This window comes from Silene latifolia, chromosome 1 (genome assembly GCF_048544455.1).
Source record: "Silene latifolia isolate original U9 population chromosome 1, ASM4854445v1, whole genome shotgun sequence".
Taxonomy (NCBI): domain Eukaryota; kingdom Viridiplantae; phylum Streptophyta; class Magnoliopsida; order Caryophyllales; family Caryophyllaceae; genus Silene; species Silene latifolia.
In genome coordinates this window covers 196,610,946-196,629,725 of record NC_133526.1, presented here as the reverse complement: position 1 = coordinate 196,629,725, position 18,780 = coordinate 196,610,946, and the positions used below count along the sequence as shown (strand labels likewise).

The window sequence follows — 18,780 nt, the reverse complement described above, 5'->3', positions numbered from 1 at the left end:
GAAGATGTTTCTTACCGTTCTTGGCTCTCCCTACTCCCTAGAGGGTCAAAGTGGTGAATGACTCGTTTTCCATTGCAATTCTGAAGCAAGCATTCAGAAACGCAGGTAAACTCACGAGCTACATCCTTGTTTTTTGGTTCTAGATGCACTGCATACTTAAAATCATCAAGGCCCTCTTCAAAGAGATTAATTTCTTTAAGGCGGAGCCTCGCCTAAATAAGGCTTTCACATTGCAAGGATCAATCTGTAGGGACAAGATTGCACAAACGTCGGACCTCCTTAAAGTGAGAAAGCAAAAAATTTAGGACAAGGGAGAGAGGGCAAGGAAGAGGCGATATGTTGACTCTGAGTGTCCGGAGTGGCAAGAAAGGGTGTCATGATTTCTAATTGTATACATTTCGGGGCCGAAAACACATCGGGCCGAATTTTGAACGTCAAAGTTGTCGGGTCATTCAAGTCGGGGTACGAACTGTTAGCGAGTCTTTTTTCTTGTCATCTTTTAATTGTTTCTTGAATGTTCATCTTCTATATTAGTGTTGATTAAATTAGCGATTGATTTCAGTTCAAGCATGTTATTTCTAGCTTGAGCTAGTTCAAGTCCACTGAAACAACAATTTAACAAGCAAATAATTCAGAGCTCTTGAATCTAGACGAATTCTCAATTGTTTGTTCATTAATGTTAGGACGAATTGATAATAACCCCCTAATATGTTGCACATCTTTGAAATTACCCCTTAATAAAACGTTTTTACAAACTTACCACCTAATATGACTGTTTTATTTTAATATCAACACTTTTTTTATTTTCCGGAGAGAGAAGATTTTTTAGGACAGTTTAACCCTTTCTTTATATGCCTTATCCTCTTCTAATCTATACCATTTATTCCTCTTCTTTTCACCGTACTCTTACTTTTTCACTTTCAATGACTTGCAAAAATCCAAAATTGTACTCCAAAATCGTGTGGTTGCATTAACATCATCTTCAATCTTATGATACACGCATCATCTCTCCAGTAAGTTTATGTTAATTTTTTGTTCAGTCAATTTTTTTAAACCCTAATTTCTGTATTTAATTTGTTAATAATATTTCAATGTTGATGGCATATAGTTAATTACAATATTGTTAATTGTAGGAATGCATCCTGATTCACATTGTGTTAACCTAAGAATATATTATAATGGTAAATTTGAGGTTAAAAATGGTAAAACTGAGTATGTTGGCGGGGATTTAAATTTGCAATATGCGGTGTCGATTAACAAGATAAATTTGGAGTTTTTGAGAAATGTAAGTCGTAATTTAATGGGTGATGATGTTGAGATGTGGTATAGATCTCTTGGGTTTAATCTCACTTATGGTAAAAGGATGGTTTTTAGTGATTATGATGTTGTTAACCTATTGAAGTCAAAGGATAAACATTCAATGGTGTGCCTGTATTTAATTCATCCATCACTATCACTTTATGCAATTCTTCCACAAAATTTAACACCTCCAACACCAAATTGTTAAATATGGTACCTATAAGTTCTCAAATAAAGGCCTTTCCTAGCCCCTTTACAAAAAACCACAGAAAAGCTCAATATCACAGCTCCAAACAAGGTTGCCCCTTCCCCAAACCCAGATGTTCTTATTCTTAGAAGAAGCCCTAGAAAAACAGCAGTCTCTTCTGTTACTGAAATTAAAGCACAACCTTCAAATTTTGTTGTATTTCGAGAAAAGTTACCTATTAAAAGACATTTACACTTTGGTGAGAGTGGTTGTGGTAACCTATTCGGTAGGTTATAGATCTGTGAAAAAAATGAGCAACTAAGTCAGGAAAAGAAGAAGGGGAATAAAAAGGCTTATACTAAAGCAATTGTTGGGACCAAGTGCAGGAACAAGAAGAGGGCATCTCAGGAAGGGAAGAAGAAATCAGGAAAAAAAGCATTGTCCACAAGGTTCATAAGAGGTGAGGGTTAGAAAAATATAGTGAGTGAAGAGTTAAATGATGAAGAAGAGTTTGAGTATAGTGAATCAGAAGATAGTAACTTTGGTATAAGTGATATAGAATGGCAAGTTGGTGATGAGGATAACAATGTTGTTGAAGAATTGTTCAGACAATAAAAGGAACTCCATTTTGGGATCTGTTGAGCATAGCCTAGGTTTGAATACCTTTAACCATCAACAAAAAGCAGAAGCAAGTCAATCAGTTCCACAACATATTTGGGGAATAAATGAGCTATAAGAGAATGTGGATGCAGAAAATAAGTATGAGTCAGATGACTTAAGAAGCTCACAAGGTTCGGATGATGAGGTAGACCTTTATCCAACTTTTAATCATGGTTTAGAATTTAAAAAACCTGTTGTTTTAAGTCAAGGTTTGAAATTGGCAAATGTGCAACTGTTTAGGATCCACAGATTTGATTAGGCATAGTGTTGAGAATGGGTAAGACTTTTACTATAGTCATAATGAAGCTGGTAGGGTGAATGCATATTGCAGATTTAGATGCAAATGCCCTTAGAATAGTAAGAGATCTACATTTCCTAAATACAAATGTGGGGTGAAGAATGAGTGTGCCTTTAGGGTGTATGGAGTGAAGTTAGATGATGAAGATACCTTTCAAATTAAGACTTTAAACCTTAAGCATAATTGTCCAATGTCAAAATACAATAGAAAGGTATCATCAGAGTATTTGGCAAATAGATATTTGGAGTTTTGGAGGACAAACGTTGACTGGAAGTGGAAGCACTTCCAAGAACATGTTTTTAAAGAGTTAAATGTACATGTCACATATTCTAAATGTTGACTTGCTAGATCTAGGGCTAAGTTGGTTATCTATGGAAATGGTAGAGATCAATATGCTAGGATATGGGATTATGCAGTAGTATTAAAGAAATACAATCAAGGGTCTTCAGCATTTGTTGTTTGTGACAATATTGAGAGACCTCCAGTTATTTTTCAAGAGGATTACGTATGTCTTATTGATGCCCTGAAGTATGGTGTGCCTAAGTCATAAATTAGGTATTGTGTGAGACATATATGGGCAAATTTCTAGCTCAGCTTTGGAGGGCAATTGTTCAAGGAAATTTTTTGGAAGGCTTCTAGAGCTACAACAAAGGTGAAACTACTTCTGTTATGTACATTTATTCAATCACTTTATTCCTAACAAGCTACTATTTTTAATCATGACAAAACATCGTCTGTTAATTGGCTAAATTCACCTCACAAGTGGAAGAAATTAAGTCTTTGTCAACTGAAGCATGGGCTTACTTGGATGCAATCCCAGCAAAGCATTGAGATCAAGACATGCATTTGCCACCCAAAGTAAGTCAAACATGCTCTTGAACAACCTTTGTGAGCGAGACTTTTAATGCTGTTTTAAAGGATGCAAGAGACAAGCCTATTTTAACACAAATGGAGTGGATGAGACGTTATGTCATGAAAAGACACCGTGAGAAGAGGGATGGGGTGTTTAAATATGATGATATTTTGATGCCATATGCTACAAAATATTTAAAGTGGGCTGGGGATGAGTCAAGGTATGCAAAAGTGTCAACAATCTCTGATGTAAAGTTTGAAGTAGATTTACATGGAAGAAGTTGGTCACTGAATCTGAAAGAGAGGACATGTGACTGCTATCATTGGGATTTAACTGGACTCCCATGCCCACATGTAATGGGAGTCATTTTTGTGACACCCTTGATATTTAGCGTTATCTAATTACTTAAATACGTAATTTCTACAGAAAAACTGGTAGGATATGTTTGTAAATGGTTCAACTAGTCCAAAAAACCTGCAATTTCAAAAATTTTCTAACTAAACCATTCACAACCAATTCCAACTCAAGAAGAGTGTCAAAAACCCTGCAACAACTGATAAACTACTTTACATACATAACTAAAGACGCGGAAATATAAGGATACAAACCAAAATAGAAAAGGGAGACATATGTCCCTTCAAATTATATACAAACCAAAAGTGTAAAAGGTTTCTACAAAAGAAAGCCAACTAGGTCCAAGGTTCCTTGCTCACTAGCTCGTCTGTGACCCCCAACAAAGCATCAACAACCTGCCAATCGCATTTTATACAAACACGAAAGCCACAATTCAGTGGGGAGTAACTTCGAGTCCTCCCAGCCACGAATCGTCAAAATTAATGTAACATGTAATGTAACATGTGAACAATTTGATAAACCATTTACTTATCATGTATTCTAGCAAATGACCCCTAAACTGACCAAACTAAACTATCATGTGAATCATATAACAAGTAGTAATCCAAACTTTATCAACTTTAACCGGCTTACATCTCACCTATTACAGTTCATAAAATCACCATACAAGAAAGGGCAATATATCAAAGACAGGCATAAGTTCTTAGTACGGTCAATAGTCACTTTGTAACTCAAGTCTATACCACGAGGTAGGGAAGGTAATCGAACCGGTATCTTGGCTCAGCGGTTACTATTAAGAAAACATGGCCAAGAGACAACACAACCCTAGCCTAAAATCTGCGCAGACCTAGACATGCGGATACACACCACCGCACCCAAGACCCACAACTTTTTTTAAAACAAAGTGAAGTGAGTACCCTAAGGACACCACCGAAGGGTTGGCTAGTACTTAAGCTGACCCCATACTATCAAAATAAGTACCTGAGGTCATGCCCCAACTTGGATAAACATCCACTAGTCAGGAACACAAAGGCTATCAAGCGAACATATACTCCAAAGACTATAATGACCTATCTATGATGAAGGCCGAAATACTCACCTAGGACCTAGTCCCAGCTAGTCCCAGCTTGAATATTTTAGCCCACACCACACATGACTCACCACACAAGTCAAGTAAGACGCCCACTTAACCTTAAGAGGGCAAAAAGTCCTACTTATCAATATAAATTCTAGCATTCTATCATGTGAAAGGCTTATAATGTCTATTTACAGCATACAATCCCAACAGAATCCTCAATAAGTATTCAATACTAATTTCTAATTCTAACAATAGTAACCATATTAAAGGCTTCAGGGGAAACTAGGGCCATTTCTACAATACAAGTCACTATTAAATTCAATAAGCTATACATGTGAACAAAAGCTTGATAAATGGCCTAAAACAAGAAAAAGGCCGATTATCTAAATCATTCAACCGAATTTTTACCCGCAACCCCACCTGCGCGGAGTGCGGGTCAAATTGCGGCTGACCAATCACTCAATTAACTGACATCGCATCAGTCAAAGGGACTAAGGCTCAGTTTTCGGCACAATCAACAAAACATTACAATTATAGCTATAAAATTCATTTTGAGCCTATTAATTACGATTTCATTTTGTAAACTATCCTAACATGTGATAACTATTAATATAAGCATAATTTTTCCGTTAACATAATTTTTGTTACTAGTATGCTTCAATCCAAATTACTACCCTTTTGTTACTTATACTATTCTAATATTAATTAACCCGAAAAGACCAAGATTACACGAAAACCCGCGAAACAAGCACGGACCGACCCGGGCCAACCATGGGCTAGCCGTGGGCCTACCACGGGCCTGCCACGGCCTGCCACGGCCTGTCGGCTGCTGCCGGGCCCGCTGCCGCACCATTTCTCCTCTTTTTTTCATTTTTATACATTATGAGACCGTCTGAAAATTAATTAATCGTCCCCTAATACAACTTTGATAATTTAAACTAACAAAAGGCATAATTTAAGCTACCCATTGACATGCATGCAACTATACTAAACATGTGAAAATTTCTACACCAACAAAAATCACCAAACATACAAAAATCAAAAACATGTGACGATCTTTCGTCGAGTAACTCGAAATATGTTACCTTAAGCTAGAAAAAGGAGCAATTAACACCTCAAAACCGAAACCCTAACAACAACTAGCTGCTATCCTCTACAATATACGAGTCCCCGAACTCGTCTTCCAATCCTTCACCTAAATAAACAATTAAAACACAATAATAAGCATATAAACCGAAAATTCCGAAATTTGGTCTTAAAAAAACTTAATGAAAACTGAAATTAAATTGTACCAAGTTGTAGATCGCGACGAGAGGATTCCGGAATGGTAAATTATGCGAAAAACGGACAAGAAACGAGTGAGTTATGTCGATTTTTGGCTTGATTTTATATAAATGGTGTTTTTTGGTCTTTGATGTTGATGATGATGATACTAAGAACAAAAATCAGAAAAGAAAGGTAAAGGGGGGAGGGGATGCCGCGTAAGAGGAAAAGAAAGGACGGGATTCGGGTTTGAGTCGGGATTTTTCGAGTCGGTTTTGACTCGTTTCGATAATAATTAAATCCGTAAGTCAAATGCGAATTCCGTCAAGACCAAAGTTCTTAAACACGAGATTACAATAAAATTGAGTATTCATACGACCCATTTCCAATTTCGTTTACCCAACGTTCAAACGAATTGTCATTTTCCCCCCGATACGCCCTTATTTCGAAATAAAAGATTTTACACGGTTTAAACTATTTTTAAACATTTCAAAACTATCAAAATAAATACTTTTCTTCAAAATATAATAAAATTATATTTCTTTGAATTATTTTTACTTTAAATACATTATTGTCAAATTTTACTTGATTAATTAATTATTTTCGAAATATATTAACGGTCCGAAATTTACGGGGCGTTACAATCACCCCTCCTTTTAAAAAGTTTCGTCCTCGAAACTAAGAAGGAGAAATATAATTATAAGAAAATATAGGTATCTTTTCAATGAAACGGTGATACTCTTGTTGATCAGACAAGAACATCCATATTCATATCAAGATATTTCTACACCAATAAATGAGAAAACCCATTATTGGGACGTCACCAACAACGAGATTCAACATTCACTAATGTTAAAACCATTGAAAATCATACAAGCATTTTCAAATTATTAGTTTAAAATTCTATAGTAAGAATACTATCTTTGCTAATTATGATTATACAAGGCTTAGTAACTCGGAAAAAGAGTAAGAAAAGGAATCATTACACAAAACGAGAAATAGCTTAGGTATCCAATTGAACACTAGGGTGGAAAGAGAGTGAGAAATAATTTTCAAATGTTATTGAAAGAGGTCAATTTGTAGATTTAACTCCAAATTAAGGAAAAATGAGCCAAAAGTTTACTCAAACTATATAGAATCTATGCAAGATGGAAAACAACTCGAACGAGAAAGTGCAAGTCGCGATAAGGAACTCACACCCAACAGACAAGAAGGAATTGAACTTTTAAAGGTGGAATTTTTGGATGAAGTCAATAAAGATGTCAACGAACAAGACGCTTTACTCAGGAGGTCAAATGAGTTCCATAAAGGCGAACACAACGGAACAAGCCAGAATAGTAAGAATACAATTGTCAGAGATCGGAATTAGGAAGATCGGTATATCGAGAAAGGTTCACAATCCTATTTCCCAACAATATTCCAATTCCAATAGAAAGATTCCTCAAAGGATTAGATATAAAGTCCAAATTTACAATAACATTCTAAAACAACTTTCACAAGCCTAAGGTCAAGGCTTCCAACAAAGTTATATTCGTATCCAACTAGTGTCACCTATGGGTTTCTCAAATTCTACAAGGTTTTCATTTCAAAACAAGGTAGTGACATACCAACCCCAAACTCCGAAAAATTAATAGGATCCCACGTTCCTCTATCCTTTTATTTATTAAGGATTGCCAAAAGTGGAACTACACTCAGCTACAACACCGTCCATCATCTTAAGTACTCAATGCGACCTCAAGGTCTATAAAACTATAGGATTAACAAATTCTTCTCAAGACTAAGTCTCTCTCAACTCCAGAACTCACAAGAGCCAATTAATACCAAATTACATCACCAATCCATTCTGGTCATCAACATCCCCAAGGAGTATTCTTTCAAATTTGATATCCTAAACTTGCTTACCCTCAATTTCTCAAGGAACAAGGTCATAATTGTAACAACATTTTATCACCTCAGAGTTCCTAAAACCATAAATTGAAATTATGTTCCTTAGCCTAACAATTGATGTCAACCATACCATTACCCTTTCTAGTTACCAAAACAAGTGCTAAAACTTCCCAAAAATGTAGCTTACTCTCACTCTCATAACATACTTCAAGTAGTAATCAATATCACCCACTAAAATCAACTAATAATCCTACATTTAACATTTCTCGCACGGTAACATATACATTATCAAACCCTCATCTCCAAAGTGATTATGGAAGCCAATCACAAACTCGACTACTTAGTCAAACCTATATTCTCAAGTCACACCTCACTAACTCTGTAAACATGGTCAATAAGGTACCAACTATACTAAGGAGATATGAAGTGATAAAGAAATAGAGAAACGGTGAAACATTTCCGGAGGGTGCATGAATCTGACAAGTTAGGAAACTAAGGAGTTGGTCCGTAAAGATAACAGTTGACCCAAATAAGAGGTATTCGAGTTAAGAAGATATCTCGGGCAAGAAGAAGATTCGTAGGATTTGGCATAAAAACAAGGTTCAACGAACGTTAAAGAAAAGGAAAGGAGAATAAAAGCGGCACAATGAAAGGGTTACCGCTTACCAAACACTCATCAAAGCTTAAGATTGATATGATAAGGTTACACCACTAAGGTGCTCAACAAAGCCCCAAAAGTCTACCAAATTATAAGACTAACAAGGACTCCACAATGGTAGGTATTTCTCAACTCAATTGGTTTCAAGAGCCAAAATCAATTCACCACACAAATTCATTTGTTACCACCCATGTCCCAAAGTATCTCCTTTACAATTCTCGTCATTGAACTTCACTTACTATGTCATCCCCAAGTACCATAGCTTGCCTACTCCATCATCTCACCACTTAATACTTCTAGTCTCCGATACCATAAATTGAAATCACATCCTTGAACTCACGAACTACATCAAACAACTTTCCACCAAAATTCCCAAATTCAGATATGATCAAAAAGGTCAACAAGGGCTACTCTATACTAAATTTGGTCAACTCAAAAGGTTTAACAAACTAACTAATTCCAAAGTACGATACCAAACCTTTAAGCAACGCCAATGTCCTATTGTATTCCTTTCAAGGCCTACCAGGATTAGGGCTGACTATCATTCCTTTAATTCTTCCTAAGAAACATCGAGACTCTCAAATGAAGTAGCTCAGGTTCATACCATCTTATGTGCTAAGGTAGTACCTCATGCTCAATCATCTATAACAAACAAGCTCTCAATAGACATAAATCCAAAGGTGTTCCTAAACTCACTAGTCTCTCATATCATGTACAACTAACAAGTCTAACCAAAGGATCCCAAGTTATATTCTCCTATACCACTCAAACCTTAACCAATCAATTTCTCAACTCATTCACGCCCTCCAAAGTTACATTCTCTCAAAATCGGGTTCTCTTTGAACAAGGGCGAACTATCCTGCGGGATAAAAGGAAGGTGTCCACATGGACTTTATTATAAGAAGAAAACGAACCTAAGATGAATCGGGAGAAAGAATTGAAAGGTAGTTACCAAGGTGAGAGAAGAGGAATTAAAAAGACGAATAAACAACGAGATTGGAAGATTAAGGTAAGATAGCATTATCTACATTTATTGGAGAGCCAACTTGTAAAAGAGAAAATCAATTAGTACCTAACAATTAGCAATCACAAACAGACTACCACATAAAATCCTAAATCTACCCATCTTACCCTTCTCTCAAGTTTATTATTTAAAGGTCAAGTGATTTCTAAGTGGGGTGCATAAACGTGCGTCGAGAGCAATAGGCTCTGATACCAACTGTGACACCCTTGATATTTAGCGTTATCTAATTACTTAAATACGTAATTTCTACAGAAAAACTGGTAGGATATGTTTGTAAATGGTTCAACTAGTCCAAAAAACCTGCAATTTCAAAAATTTTCTAACTAAACCATTCACAACCAATTCCAACTCAAGAAGAGTGTCAAAAACCCTGCAACAACTGATAAACTACTTTACATACATAACTAAAGACGCGGAAATATAAGGATACAAACCAAAATAGAAAAGGGAGACATATGTCCCTTCAAATTATATACAAACCAAAAGTGTAAAAGGTTTCTACAAAAGAAAGCCAACTAGGTCCAAGGTTCCTTGCTCACTAGCTCGTCTGTGACCCCCAACAAAGCATCAACAACCTGCCAATCGCATTTTATACAAACACGAAAGCCACAATTCAGTGGGGAGTAACTTCGAGTCCTCCCAGCCACGAATCGTCAAAATTAATGTAACATGTAATGTAACATGTGAACAATTTGATAAACCATTTACTTATCATGTATTCTAGCAAATGACCCCTAAACTGACCAAACTAAACTATCATGTGAATCATATAACAAGTAGTAATCCAAACTTTATCAACTTTAACCACATCTCACCTATTACGATTCATAAAATCACCATACAAGAAAGGGCAATATATCAAAGACAGGCATAAGTTCTTAGTACGGTCAATAGTCACTTTGTAACTCAAGTCTATACCACGAGGTAGGGAAGGTAATCGAACCGGTATCTTGGCTCAGCGGTTACTATTAAGAAAACATGGCCAAGAGACAACACAACCCTAGCCTAAAATCACGCAGAGACCTAGACATGCGGATACACACCACCGCACCCAAGACCCACAACTTTTTTTTAAAACAAAGTGAAGTGAGTACCCTAAGGACACCACCGAAGGGCTGGCTAGTACTTAAGCTGACCCCATACTATCAAAATAAGTACCTGAGGTCATGCCCCAACTTGGATAAACATCCACTAGTCAGGAACACAAAGGCTATCAAGCAGTGAACATATACTCGTCAAAGACTATAATGACCTATCTATGATGAAGGCCGAAATACTCACCTAGGACCTAGTCCCAGCTAGTCCCAGCTTGAATATTTTAGCCCACACCACACATGACTCACCACACAAGTCAAGTAAGACGCCCACTTAACCTTAAGAGGGCAAAAAGTCCTACTTATCAATATAAATTCTAGCATTCTATCATGTGAAAGGCTTATAATGTCTATTTACAAAGATACAATCCCAACATCCTCAATAAGTATTCAATACTAATTTCTAATTCTAACAATAGTAACCATATTAAAGGCTTCAGGGGAAACTAGGGCCATTTCTACAATACAAGTCACTATTAAATTCAATAAGCTATACATGTGAACAAAAGCTTGATAAATGGCCTAAAACAAGAAAAAGGCCGATTATCTAAATCATTCAACCGAATTTTTACCCGCAACCCCACCTGCGACAGTGCGGGTCAAATTGCGGTGACCAATCACTCAATTAATCGACATCGCATCGATCAAAGGGACTAAGGCTCGGTTTTTGACAATCAACAAAACATTACAATTATAGCTATAAAATTCATTTTGAGCCTATTAATTACGATTTCATTTTGTAAACTATCCTAACATGTGATAACTATTAATATAAGCATAATTTTTCCGTTAACATAATTTTTGTTACTAGTATGCTTCAATCCAAATTACTACCCTTTTGTTACTTATACTATTCTAATATTAATTAACCCGAAAAGACCAAGATTACACGAAAACCCGCGAAACAAGCACGGACCGACCCGGGCCAACCATGGGCTAGCCGTGGGCCTACCACGGGCCTGCCACGGCCTGCCACGGCCTGTCGGCTGCTGCCGGGCCCGCTGCCGCACCATTTCTCCTCTTTTTTTCATTTTTATACATTATGAGACCGTCTGAAAATTAATTAATCGTCCCCTAATACAACTTTGATAATTTAAACTAACAAAAGGCATAATTTAAGCTACCCATTGACATGCATGCAACTATACTAAACATGTGAAAATTTCTACACCAACAAAAATCACCAAACATACAAAAATCAAAAACATGTGACGATCTTTCGTCGAGTAACTCGAAATATGTTACCTTAAGCTAGAAAAAGGAGCAATTAACACCTCAAAACCGAAACCCTAACAACAACTAGCTGCTATCCTCTACAATATACGAGTCCCCGAACTCGTCTTCCAATCCTTCACCTAAATAAACAATTAAAACACAATAATAAGCATATAAACCGAAAATTCCGAAATTTGGTCTTAAAAAAACTTAATGAAAACTGAAATTAAATTGTACCAAGTTGTAGATCGCGACGAGAGGATTCCGGAATGGTAAATTATGCGAAAAACGGACAAGAAACGAGTGAGTTATGTCGATTTTTGGCTTGATTTTATATAAATGGTGTTTTTTGGTCTTTGATGTTGATGATGATGATACTAAGAACAAAAATCAGAAAAGAAAGGTAAAGGGGGGAGGGGATGCCGCGTAAGAGGAAAAGAAAGGACGGGATTCGGGTTTGAGTCGGGATTTTTCGAGTCGGTTTTGACTCGTTTCGATAATAATTAAATCCGTAAGTCAAATGCGAATTCCGTCAAGACCAAAGTTCTTAAACACGAGATTACAATAAAATTGAGTATTCATACGACCCATTTCCAATTTCGTTTACCCAACGTTCAAACGAATTGTCATTTTCCCCCCGATACGCCCTTATTTCGAAATAAAAGATTTTACACGGTTTAAACTATTTTTAAACATTTCAAAACTATCAAAATAAATACTTTTCTTCAAAATATAATAAAATTATATTTCTTTGAATTATTTTTACTTTAAATACATTATTGTCAAATTTTACTTGATTAATTAATTATTTTCGAAATATATTAACGGTCCGAAATTTACGGGGCGTTACAATTTTAGACCAGCGTATGCATGTGCCTTACTTAGTTGATGATGTAACACCCCCTCATACCAAGGTACCTTACCAAGGACTACCCTAGCATGAAAGGCTGTTACCATCTCGGTTTCCCGAGGTTAGTATATCAAAGTTACAAATTCCAAACAACATTTATTAAAGTATAAAAGTTAAAGATTACATTATCTCAGACCAACTCAAAATAAACGTACAAGGTCTCAATACAAATGAAATCCAAGACATCTAAACTCATAACAACGGAAGCTAGACTTGACGTGATGACTCCCCATGACTGTCCCATAGCTAAACATCTGCATTACCTGTCACAATCTGCTCACCATCCCCGAATGGATCACCGCAGTTTTACAAAACAACAACACGGGTCGACTTACTCAATCAATATAAGACAACAACAATACAACCAGGCCGTGATCATCGATCTCACACGAATCGACTACACACCGAAGTGTGTAGCCCCGCGATTACCCATCGCAACAGGTAACCCTCGCCGCGGTGGGTGACCGCAGCCCATCCCCACCTAGTCTAGCTCATCAACGAGCGACTAACAATCCCTGTCCCTTAATGTGCACATCCCCTCCCGTGACGGGTTCCACGGAGGGCAAACTAAAGTGTGAAGCCACTCCCGCAAGTGACTCCACCACAATCACACACACAGATCACAAACCACAACACCACAATCGTTAAAGACAACCACACCAATACCGTCACCACAACACCCAACCTCCGATGATCAGTGAGATAACCACAATTATAAAACATATGCAATCTCAATCAATTAACAGTACTGAGTAGGAGAAACCCTACCTTTTCGCAATCCGCTACGCTGCAATCAATCATACAAATGCACAACTAGTAACACATCATCACCTACAATAGCGATAATCAACAATCAACGACATATGATGACCAAAACCCTAAATCCCCAAATTAACCAAATTAGGGTTTGTTAACTTATAAGAATGACAATAGATGAACAAGTATAAGACACTTACTACGGCGATTGACACGGAATGAGATGCTAGAACCCACAATCGACAACCTTTGACTTGGAATTGATGAAGATGATTAGAGGAGAATGAACGTAGTTTATGTTTTTGGGGAGAAATGATTTTAGAAACTGACGAACGATTATGTATAACCTCTAATCATTTTAACCAAAACCGCGGAAACATTACTTCGCCAGACCGGATACTCGGCCGAGTAAAGTGTATACTCGGCCGAGTATCCTCTACTCGGTCGAGTATTCACTATACTCGGCCGAGTATTCCTCGGCAGAATCCAAACAGACTACACTCTTGACACTACTCGGCCGAGTAGGCTCTACTCGGTCGAGTACTTAGCTTATAAAATCCGTAGTGTTACAGATGAAGCCTATACTAAAAAGAAGTATTTCAGGGCATATGAGCCTGTTGTATCTCCAATGCCAGGAGTGCAACAATGGGAGAAAAGTGGGCTTCCCGAACCTCTGCCACCACCAATAAGGAAGATGCCAGGAAGACATAAATCTAAGAAGAGAAGGAGAAAAGCTGGTGAAGAAGAAAACAAGTATGTGAAAAGACCTAAGAGGTCAAATAAGTGTAGCAATTGTGGAAAACCTGGTCATTCTAAAAGGACTTGCAAGAATCCGCCAGCGCCACCAAAGACAAGAGATGTAGGGGGTAGACCTGAGAGTAATTCTGACTGGGCAAAGGAAGGAAGAATGAATGCTGCAAGAAGGAAGGCGCAGAAAGCAACATATGCTGCCACACATCAACCAGCCTCCAACAGTTAAGCATCTGCTATCTACCAAATGAAGTCCTAACTCAGTCAAGCATGGTCATACCAAAATGGGCAAAGGAATAAAGTTCTATTTAAGGCCTTCATTATCTGTGTTTGTCTATTAAACTAAATGACATTAGTAGCCTTTGTTTGCTTGTAATGTATGGACCATTCCTCCGTCCTGTCATCGAAAGCCCTGCATGCAACCCTTGGGTGTCTCCCCTTCCCTCTGCCCCTCCCCCCACCCTTGGTAGAAATCGTCCTTTTTATGTCGTCTTGGTGTAAAATGTTTACCTGCAAATCCATGAAAAGTTGAGTATTTTTTCTAATCATTAAAAAATGCTCCGTTTTAAGTTGCTTTGATTGTTAAGGTAGCAGGTGTTTTCTTTTATGAGTCTTTCTTTTGGAGGTTTGCTGGGTAGTCTTGTGGAAAATTATCCTTGTTTTTTTCCCTGTATGTTTTAACTTTTTGGTTAATCGGATCATTGAGACTCCCTTTAGGAAGTGTGAACCCTTTAAAAGTGTTGTAGTTTTTTGTGGTTTTATGTGAGTTCCATTGGACTGATCTAGTTGCATGTAGAGCCGATGGTTCTGGGGAGTTTAAGGTTTGGTGTCGGGTGTTGTCGTTGGTGTCGTTGTGTCAGCTCTGTCTGATTAATCGGTCTTGGTTTTGGTGGGCCCGTTGTTTCCGTCATTCTTTGTGTCTGAGGTCATGGTGTAGGGTTTTCTTTCTTGAGATGTGTGTGGTATGGTGTTGTCGGGTTTTCTTGGCTGTGTTGTTGGTTCGGGTCGGATGCGGTGGAATCCACCTCAAGCTGATGTCTAAGTCTTTTTTATCTTTTTTCTGTTTTCCCAAATAATAAACTCCTTGTGGTTTGGGGTGTCATGTCCCCTTATCCACGGGTTAAGTAGGCCGTCTGGTACTTTGCATCGGGTTTGTGTTGAGCATAACTCTCCGCGGTTTTATAAGAGGGTTTTGGTAAGGGAAAAGTTCAAGTGGGTATCTAAGTTATTTCCCACCTTTTTACTCGTTTGTCTTGGTCACGAGATTCTGGTCAGCGGGGGAGGTGTTCCAAAGTGTAGGAGTTTGTTCTCCTCTGGAGACAGATTTTCATGGTCTGTTTTCCGCCTTTTCTTTCTACGTCCTTCGGGCGTAAGTGCACTTTGTTCTCCCTCGTTGGGTCAAGGGGTTCGTTGGTTTCTTGATGACGCTTATCACATCCAAGGAGATGAATCTCCAAGACGCTTCTTTGGGTCTTGTTGTAGGTAATTCTTTAAAGCTGTTTCGTTTAAGACGAGTAAAGACGAGATTATGGGGGCTCTTTGGTCTACTGAGGAAGTATATCACAGCCAAGGAGATGAATCTCCGAGACTTTTCATTGGGTTTTGTTGTAGGTATTTCTCCGAAGCTTCATCAATCCAAACAAACAAAGATGGATGTCTTCCTTTGGCCAACGTTGCTCGTCTATCGAAGAGTGTAAAGGATGTTTTTGAAGTGCAAGTCTGTGGCCTGACTGCCGTCGTACGCCACCAACACATTATTGTCAGCCGATGCATTTACCTTGTTGTTTTAGATTATGTTATTAGTAGCTACTTCGTGTTTTATGTTGTTGTTTATAGGTATGGTTTAGTGAGCCGTACCACCACAATGTAAAATACTTTCTTCAACGTTGCCAAAAAAAAAAAAAAAAAAAAAAAATCAGAATGTCAGTAGTTGTTATTTTAATTTGAATAAACTCAACTATAATGTATGCAACAAATTCAGTTCAATGAGTTGTTTGTTATCTCATTATCTGTGATTTTATGGAACAATTTAGGCTTAATTGACCATTTTCAACATTTTGTGAACACAATTTATCACATAAAATAAGTTATTTCATTCCATTATGCAGAAAAGTACAATTTTAACCATACACAAACACACTAATTATTAGTTAATACAACTTTGACTAAAAGTAAAATGAAAATGACAACACAAATTGGTTTTAGGAATTGTTTCAATACATATTGCCCAGTCCTAATTTCGCCATGCTCCTGCTTCTTAGGCTTCTCTTTTTCAAAGCCAAATTTCAACTCCTTCTCCCTTAACAGTTGGTTGATTATATTTCTTTGCCAATCAGTTTGGTTTTTATCACCCTAACAAAAGAAACTGCAAACAGGAATTTGCTTGCTTGAGTCGAAATTGGAGCATGCTTGGAATCTTCTCCCAGGATTGTTGTTTGTCCAAGAGGCGAGTAAGGAGACTTGTTTACCACAAAAGTAGAATGTAGGGTATTGATTTCTACTGTAGGAGCTACAATTAGAGAAGGAAGACATTGTGGTATAAACTGAGAAAATGAGGAAGAGAGAGAGAGAGAGAGATGAAGAAAGAAGAAGAGTGATTTTGAATACATATTAGAAGGGTATAATGGTCAGGTAACATCTTTTTTGGACGGAAAAGTACACGTTCATCTACTTTTGTCACCGGAATTCAGTTTTGGTGTCCATATTGAAATAAAAAAGACATATTAGGTGGTAAGTTTGTAAAAACGTTTTATTAGGGGGTAATCTCAAAGATGTGCAACATATTAGGGGGTTATTATCAATTCGTCCTTAATGTTACTTTAATCTTCGATCCTTGACGACGATCCATCGTATCCATTTTTGTGCATGTTAGAGAGAGGACGATCCTTCTTCTTGTCTAGGCAAGAAGGGGAATTCCGCGATCCTCCAGTGTTTCTAACACCATAGGGAGTCTATTCTTGACAAAAGCATTTAACGATTGTGGACAAAGGTACCCTAGCTTGACACAACTTGGAGGTGATTTATTGGTATCCTTCTAGGCTTAGTAGTTTGAAGAAATTGCATCTATAAAGGAGTGTGTACCCTTGAATTGCTTCCCTTGTAGATAATTTCCGCCACTTAGATGAGGAAAGTGGTTATTCTTTTGTAGATGCATCCATTACTTTATTTTGTGTGCTTAATGTTTGGATGTGTCGCCATTTTGGCAATACCCACATTGCCTTGCAAGAAGGCATCCTACCTCATGGTTGTCTTGTTATGAGTTGAAGGGGCGGAGTGAGACCCGCTAATTGTCTCATATCGGCTATGTTATTAGGTTAGTTTAAATAATGGTCATAGTCTTTGTCACCTCTTTACTCAGGACGAGCAAAGGTTCGGTTTGTGGATATTTGATGTGACCATAATTAGAGCATATTTAGTCCCCGAATTAGCCTTGTTCCCATGCTTTTTAGTGCATATTTGGGTCATTTATTGTCTTTAGTCCTTTGTTTTGCATATTCTTTGAGGTTTTGTGTCCTTGGTAGGAAAGGAGTGCAAACCTTGCATTTTCATGGCAAAATGAGGCTAAATTGATTGAATTCAATGACCAAGCATCAAGGAGAGACAAGATTAGAAGATCTTTGTACATACTATAGTAGATGGGCAATGATGAGAAAAGATCCTTGCATGCCCGAGGAAATCCTCAAGGATTTTATGAAGAAAAAGGAAGAAAAGAAGAAGAAACGAAACTGTTTGACAATCCGTGCGGATTGCCCTGAAGACACCCGTCCACCACTTACAATCCGAGCGTCTTCCTCAGCTGGACGCTCGGCCAAAACATCCCAAAGACGCCCGTCTTCCTCCTCTGGACGCCCGTCCAGAAGCACCCAAATCCGCCCGTCCCGTGCCAAAAACGCCCGGATTCCCAGACAGTCTTTTCGTCTTCTACAAGTTTCAAGGAAGGATGCGCATCTTTTTCTAAGACCGGCGAAAAAGAGACCGGAGTCTCCCTAGAGACCGGCGATTCCTGAAGGACTTAATCGTCATTTAAGCCCTTAGTAAACCCTAAATTATGTACGTAATCCCCACTATAAATACCCCATTAGTCTAATTAGAAGGGCATGTTCTTCTTAGCAATCTTTAGTGTAGAAAATATCAATCAAATCTCTCTTTAATCTTGTAATCAACATTTAATTTTTTTTTTTGGTTACAGTAATCAACATTTAATCTTGTAATCAACATTTAATCAAGTTTTAATACAAGTTTTATTTCCTTAATCTCTCTCTTGTTCATCCTTTATTTTGGGTAATTGAAGATTATTTGGGTTATTATTGGGAGATTGACAACCTTTCAATCAATCATCAAGTACTTCTTTTATTCTTTGCTTTATTATTGGAATCATTAGTAGGTATAATTCTCTTAATCCCTTTTTAATTATTATTAATCACTTTTATTTATTTATCATGTTTCACTTTGTTGGTATGATTGACAACCTTGCTAGCATGGTCAACATGATAA

At 37.5% G+C, this 18,780-nt stretch overlaps 2 long non-coding RNA genes across 2 annotated transcripts; both read right to left on the bottom strand.

The window, feature by feature from the left end:
• Positions 1-3,703: 3,703 nt before the first annotated feature.
• LOC141620395 (uncharacterized) lies at positions 3,704-6,286 on the bottom strand. The gene is made up of 3 exons (XR_012531958.1): positions 6,022-6,286; positions 5,815-5,924; positions 3,704-4,046 (listed from the first exon to the last, which is right to left on the bottom strand). It is a non-coding gene; the product is annotated as an uncharacterized LOC141620395 (long non-coding RNA).
• A 3,481-nt stretch (positions 6,287-9,767) lies between these two features.
• LOC141620355 (uncharacterized) lies at positions 9,768-12,372 on the bottom strand. The gene is made up of 3 exons (XR_012531948.1): positions 12,108-12,372; positions 11,901-12,010; positions 9,768-10,136 (listed from the first exon to the last, which is right to left on the bottom strand). It is a non-coding gene; the product is annotated as an uncharacterized LOC141620355 (long non-coding RNA).
• Positions 12,373-18,780: the final 6,408 nt, after the last annotated feature.